This window comes from Camelus bactrianus, chromosome 33 (assembly GCF_048773025.1).
Source record: "Camelus bactrianus isolate YW-2024 breed Bactrian camel chromosome 33, ASM4877302v1, whole genome shotgun sequence".
NCBI lineage: Eukaryota > Metazoa > Chordata > Mammalia > Artiodactyla > Camelidae > Camelus > Camelus bactrianus.
In genome coordinates, this window is record NC_133571.1 from 12,018,902 (window position 1) to 12,025,813 (window position 6,912).

Below are 6,912 nucleotides of genomic sequence, written 5' to 3' on the forward strand. Positions count from 1 at the left end.
GCGGTGGGAGATGAGAGGCCTCTGGCCCCTAGGGAGATCAGGCAAGCTTCCCAAGAGGGAAAATACGGACCGAGCCATTCAGAGTAGAGAAATAAAGGATTCCCAAGGGAGAAGAAGGCAGAAGGGCATCTGGGGTCCAGGAAATTATGAAGATGAAGAAGACGATGATGACTTTGATGACGTCAAACATCAATGATGTCAAACGCTTCCTTGTTACTTTCTAGTATCTTCCCCTGGGCCCAGACCCGGCCACGCGGCTCATTACTGCCTGACCAAGCCCAAGCCTCTCTTCCTCCCTGCCTCTTCTTCCTGGAATTGCTAAAGCACAGAGGTGATCCAGTCTGCCCTCTGCTACACACAGAAGGAGACAGGTCTTTGGTCCTGGCTCAATCACAGGGCAGGCTGAGAATAGATGAGAAGGGAACAAAAAGGAAAGGAAAAAAAAAAAAAAAGGATAACACTTTGCATCTGGAGAATACAGCTTTCAAAGCACTTCTGTGTACATTATCTCCTGTTGGCAAAAAAGGTGATATCGACCACACTGCAAAGATGACAAGCAGACTCAGCGAGGTGGGGGGGGGGGGTAGCCAAGACTGCACAGCTGGCCTGGACTCTCTCTGCTGTCACACCACAGTGCCTGGAAAGGCACGGTGGGGGACCCACTCTGAGCCCATTCGAGAGGAAGCAGGTATAAACACTAAGGATTAGTCTCCACTGTGTGCCTTGCTACCAGGTATCCAGAATGATGGGAGGACCCAAATGTCCAGCAAAGCCCATGGCCAGAGAGCCCTCGCTCCACCCCTGGAGACTGTTTAGTTCCAACTGGAACCCCACCCCTCTGTCAGCAAACCCTTCAGGAACTGCTGACAACGTGACCCTAGCACGGTGTCAAGTTATGCACCCGCTGGGGACACAGCGACCCAAACATGCCCCTCAAAAACTGGCAGAGGACTCTAGTCACCTGCAGAGCAAAGCTGAACCTTCTGTGATCTGGCCCAACCCCGTCTCCCACTGCTCGTCCCTGACCACCTTTTTCTTCTGCCACTCCAGGATGCTCACCGTCAGCCCCCAAATGCACCTGCACTCCCTGCCTGTGCACCTCTGCTCTTTCAGGCCCTCCACCCAACACCTCCCACCTGGCCTCCCGGCCGGCCTTCACAGGGTCCTCCTCCTCCTCCCATTCACATCAGAATCCATCTCTCCCTCCACCAGCGCTTTCTACTTCAATAATGCACTTAACCCGGCCTGCCAGGTGGCAGGGTGATTGATGGATGCTTCTGTCTCCCTCCAGCTGACTGTGGGCCACAGGGAACCATAGGGCAGGCCTCCTTGATTTCTGCACTTTACCAGTCCCTGCTCCCCCCGTGCCATACACACATACCCACACACAGTAGGCACTTGGTTTAAATTTATTGCATGTTGTTTCACCCAAAGTTCACAGTGACTCCCATCCATGCTGCTCCTGAGCCTTACACAGTGGGACGGGCCACACCAGGGTGGTCCAGGGGGAGAACCAGGCTGCCGGAACTTAACCTGAGGTGGACACAGATCCAGCTGTACAGGTTGTGGAGTACAGATGGCGAAGTGCTCCCAGGCCCGCTGGGCACAGAAAGCCCTGCAGAAACGACCCACCTGGGAAACCCGCATTAGCAACTTCCTCTCTCCATCAGGCCCATCCAGGCAAAGAAAGACCCTGAGGACCACTCAGATCCCCCGGAAATGTCAACACTCCCTAAAAGAGGTCTCGGCTGGTCCAGAAATCTCCAGGCTGCCTGCACTTGTGATAAGCACAATATATAAAACAATGAGACCCATTTGAAGGCACTTGTGAGACAGCAGAGCTTTGAGAACTTGACTTTGATGGGTTTGAAAGGCAGAGGAAAGAAAGAAGAATGAGTTTCCTCTTGGGCCCAGGTTTGTTTATTGTGCTTCTCAGAAGCCAGAGCCTACAACTCTGATAGTTTCAAATGGCCCGATATGTTTCTCCTCCGGGCCTGAAGGCACCTGTCTGCTTTGGGCCAAGTCCCAGTCAGCATAGAAGAGGCACAGACACTCTGGCTCCGCGGAGGCGCCCAGCTGGGACAGGGGAGCAGGCACAGGAGAGGGGAAGAGTCCAGACTTGAGCCCTCCCTTGGGAGTGCACAGAGGCAGAGGGGGAGCCCGGGGTGATGGGGGAATCACAAGCAGGTGGCTGTGAGATGCGGCTAGTGGGACCTGTGTGGGCATGCCCTCCAGGGGCGTGGAGAACAGACTCGGAGTCCAAGGGTCTGGAGTTCAGAGCTTGGGCCTGGGTCTGCCCCTCTCTTGCCTGGTGCCAAGTCTCTTTGTGCCTTATCTTCAAAAAAGAGTCATCACCAAGGGGCCTCTGGGCCCTACCTTGACTCCTTCTCTCTCTAAGCAGGTGGCTCCACGGAGTGTCCTCAGCTCCTTCCTGACCCCTCTCCTCCCCAGCTCACACCAGACCCATCTGGACCTCATACTGCCAGGGCCTAACTTCTCTCAGCTGTTATTACCTGCCCACCCATCCAGCTGGAAACCTGCTGCCTGTGGTAACTTGAGGCATTTCCTCTCATTACAGAAACTTGCACCTCACCCCCCTCCCCTGGGGCCACAGTCTACACACCTGTGTGCCCTACCCATCCTTTATACCACTACTACCAGAGACTGCCACCTCTGTCGTCCTCACTGCATTTTCGTTCTTGGAATTGACACACCCTTTCTACAGGTGAGGGAAAATTGAAGCTGAAAAGGAGCGAGTAATTTGCCCTCCTGCTGCCTTCACAAAGGGCTTTGGCACCCATCTCATCCCCACCACCGGTCTGCCAGGTGAGCAGCCAGATGTTCTCATTTTAGCAAAAAAGGAAAGAGGCGGGGAGACCGGAAGCCACTTGCCAAGATCACTGCTAATAAGGAGCAGAGAAGGGGCTCTGAATGCCTAGGAGGCACCCACGAACCCCAGGATGGCCAGACACGCTCCCCGCCCCCACCAGGGCCCCCCACCTCTATCACAGTAAGAACATCAGTCCGCCCTGCCTCCCCCGGGGATCTCTCACAGAGTGCGGCCAGACACTAATTGGCTCTGAAGAGTGATTACTTCAAAGCAGTTCCCATCAGACCAAGATTTCTCAGAAAAAAACAAACAGTAAGCGCCCTGATCTGGCTGCCTAGAGCGCAGCAGGGCCCCTGAGGTGGGTTTCTGCCTGCCTGTAGGCGGGGCTGCTGAGACGGGCAGGGGGCGGGACCAGCCGCCCCGCCCCGCCCCGGCCCCTCCCCTGCCCCGCCCCGCTTCCTCCGCGCCCACCTGGCCCACTTCCTACCCGCCTAGAAGCAGAGGCACGCAGGCTGGAAGGCATTAAGCGGTGTGAGGCTGAGCGCCTCGTACAAGTAGGGCCAGAGAGGGGACGTGTCCTGGAAGAGTCACCCAGCCGGTCACTAGCAGAGCTGGGCTAGAACCCCCGAGACCAACGCACGACCCCCACACCACCCTGGGCTGCCAGAGGCCCACTGTCTCTCCCAGCGGAACCTGAACCAGGCAGGATGCCCTCTGCCCTCAGGTAAGGACAGGTGGAGTGATGCTCTAGGGGGAGCAGGGAGCCGAGGGGGGGCACCGGAGAACTGGAGAGATTCTGATTCCCACCCGGGGAAGCCTATAAGTGTGGCGGTGACCCTGCTCCTGCTTCCTCTCCGTGCCCACCACGAGGACGGAGCTGTGCGCGTCTGAGCAGCCTCTGGCCTTGCCCGGCTGTGCTGTTGAAACCAGCACTGTAGCACGCAGGCTTAGATCAGCGGGTCTTGACTCAACGTGGCCATAGTGAATTTTTTTGTTTTAATTTTGAAATAGTATCGACAGTTATAACTCAGATTTCTCACAAACTTTCAGACTCCAGGCTTCTCTTGATAAACTCAAGAAATCTGATAACACCTGGCCGACACTCCTTCCTTCGTTCTTTCATTCAGCCACGGGCCTGGTCGCATTCCGAGTGATACAGGAAAAAAATGTGGGGTGAGAGGATGGCCATGATCTCGGCTGAGTCCTAGGGATGTGCCTTGCCAAGTGTGGGTCCTTGACTTTGTGCGGGAAAGAATTCAAGAGCGAGCCACAGTTGAGTAAAGGTAGAGTTACTCAGAGAGATACATACTCCATAGAGTGCAGGCTGTTTCAGAGGCCAGAGAAAGGCCAAGAGGTGTGGGGGTTGTGCTCAGGTTAAAGGAAAAGTAGATGCACGCTCCAGAGACTGAGTGCGGTCCCGTCTCACTCAGAAGGGAGAGTGGCCACGAGGTCCCAACGTTGCTAGTTTTTATGGTCTTGCTAACTTCATATGCTAACAAGTGGGAGGGTTATTCCAACTACTTTGAGGAAGGGGCTGGGATTCCCAGGAATTGGGCCATCACCCAACCTTTGACCTTTTATGGTCAGCCTTTAAACCGTCCTGGCACCTGTGGCAGAGCCATTTAGCATGCTGTTGTATTACAGTGAGCGTATATTGAAGCTCAAGGTCTACTTGGTGTTGGATCCTCCACCATCTTGGTGCTAATTGCTGTATCGTTCTTCTAATGGCTGTGCCCTGCCCTCTTCCCTCCTGTCTCACAAGTGCTGGGAAGACTGAAGTCAATAGGGCCATAAAAATGGCTGCTCTCTTTTTTTGTCCCTCTTAGAGGCACTGGGGATTGAACCCAGCATCTCGTGCATGCCAAGCACACGCTTCACCACTGAGCTATACTCCCTAACCCAAAGTTGCTGCTCTTGAGAAGAATCTCTTCCAGGGTCCATGGTCAGCTGGTGCTAGCCCCCTTGGCTAGGTGTTGTCCATACTAGTTCACCGTGGTCTCCACCATCCCTTGGACCACTCCTCCCATTTGTGATCTTGGCCTGGCCGCTGAGTTCATGCCCTCCTCACCAGACCGGCCTGTGAGAGAGGGCAGAAAGCTGAAACAAACATGACCACGTGCTAAGCTCTCTTTAATCTGCGGCAGGTGCAGGAGTGTTTGTCATACTATATTCTGTGTTTGTACGAATATTTGTACTTTTTTTTTATAAGTTAAAAACAAGAATGAAAGTGAAGACAGTCACTTGTGAGTGAAAATCTGGAAAAGCTAAGGAAAAGGTGAAAGAAATTAAAACCAGCAAGGGCTGTGCTTGGGGTGTCTTTGGGAAAGTTGGTGGCAGGGTAGGGGAGGGCCCCCTCCTGCCCCACTGGGTGGGAATATGAGAGACCGAAAGAGATGGAGGAAGGGGTTTTTTGGTTTTGATTTTGTTTTTTTTTTTAAGGTTTGCTGTGTTAAGAATGAATATCCCTTTGGCATTTTTCAAGCAGCTTCATAAAAAATTTACATTATTTTTCAATGCTTTTTGGACGTCTGTCTTGTGCTTCTTTTGAACATAACTGCGGGGTAGGGGGCGGTGTGCGGAGAAAAATCAATAAAGCAGAGTGAGTGTGTGATAGGGAAGTGGGGGGCTCTGCAGACAGGAGCGCCCCTCCTGATCTGGGAGTGGAGAAAGATTCCCAGGGAGAAATTCTTTAAACTGTGGGTGAGTCCATGTTAGGGTGACACAAGAAGGTAATGAGAGAAGGAACAGCAAGGAATCTTCCAGGCAGTGGGAACAGCTCTGGGAAGGCTCAGGACAGACTCTAGGATCTGTGTGTGAGTCTAGATGGGAGGGCAGTTGCCTCAGGTAGAGATGGGGCGGAAGGGGTGGGCGGGGATTCTGCCAGACTTTTCTGAGCTACATGACAGCTCATGGACCATGTTTAGCGGGCAGTCAGGAGCCACTGGGCTTTAAGCAAGGTGGTAATGCGGTCAGTTTGTACTTTAAGATCCTCCTCTGCCCATTCTGTGGGAAATGGTTTGCAAAGATGCAAAACAGAGGTAGGCAGGAGGCTATTGGAATAAATCAGGCAAGACACAGTGGCAGCTTGGGCTGGGTTACTGGTGGAGAAAACGGGAAGCAGTGCTTGGTTCTAATGACATGTAGGAGATGGAGAACAGAGTGATCGTCTAGTTCGGGGCCACATCCCTAGTACCCAGCACACTTCCTGACACTCAGTACAAATGAAGTGAATATGTATTGAATGAATGGATAAATGAACCAAAACCCAATCAATAAGCAAATACTGGCAGGCGAATGTGAGCTTGCTTAGACTTCGTCCTCCATTGCATGATGTTCAAAAAAAAAAAGCAGCTACCAATTTCTGAAGGCCTATTGCGTTCCAGGTGACAGTGTTAGGTCCTCCATACACATCATCTCTGCACGCTGCATGATCTCTAAGGCTCACAAAACTGCTGCATTTAGGTGCTATTATTCCCAACTTATAGGTCAGGAAAGAGAAGAGTTAGTGGCTTGCTCATATCCACCCAGGGAATAGGAAACAGAGCTGAAATCCCCCCTGGGGACATCCTTTCAGGTTCTTAGAATGGCCCCTTCCAGGCTGAGGCATCTGATACCCAGCACCCCCACTCCTCTTCCCCCAAACTTCATCTTATAAGTAAAAAAGAATAGCTCTCTAGTGAAATGGAAGATTGGAAAACATGAACCCCAATTTCCTGAATGTTTAGGTCTCATCTTCCACTGATACATCAAAAATGTGGGGCGAGAGGATGGCCGTGTCCCAGGTCTTGGTTGAGTTCCTCCTGGGACGTGCCCCACCAAGTGTGGGTCCTTGGCTTCACGCAGGAAAGAATTCAAGAGCGAGCCACAGTTGAGTAAAGGTAGATTTATTCAGAGAGATACACACTGCATAGACAGAGTGTGGGCTGTTTTAGAGGCAAGAGAAAGGCCAAGAGGTGTGGGGGTTAGGTGCTCAGTTCAAAGTAAAAGTAGTTAACACACTCCACAGACAGAGTGTGTAAGACTCCCTCACTGCAGAAGGGAGAGCGGCCACGAGGCTGGGTGTTGCTGGTTTTTATGGGCTC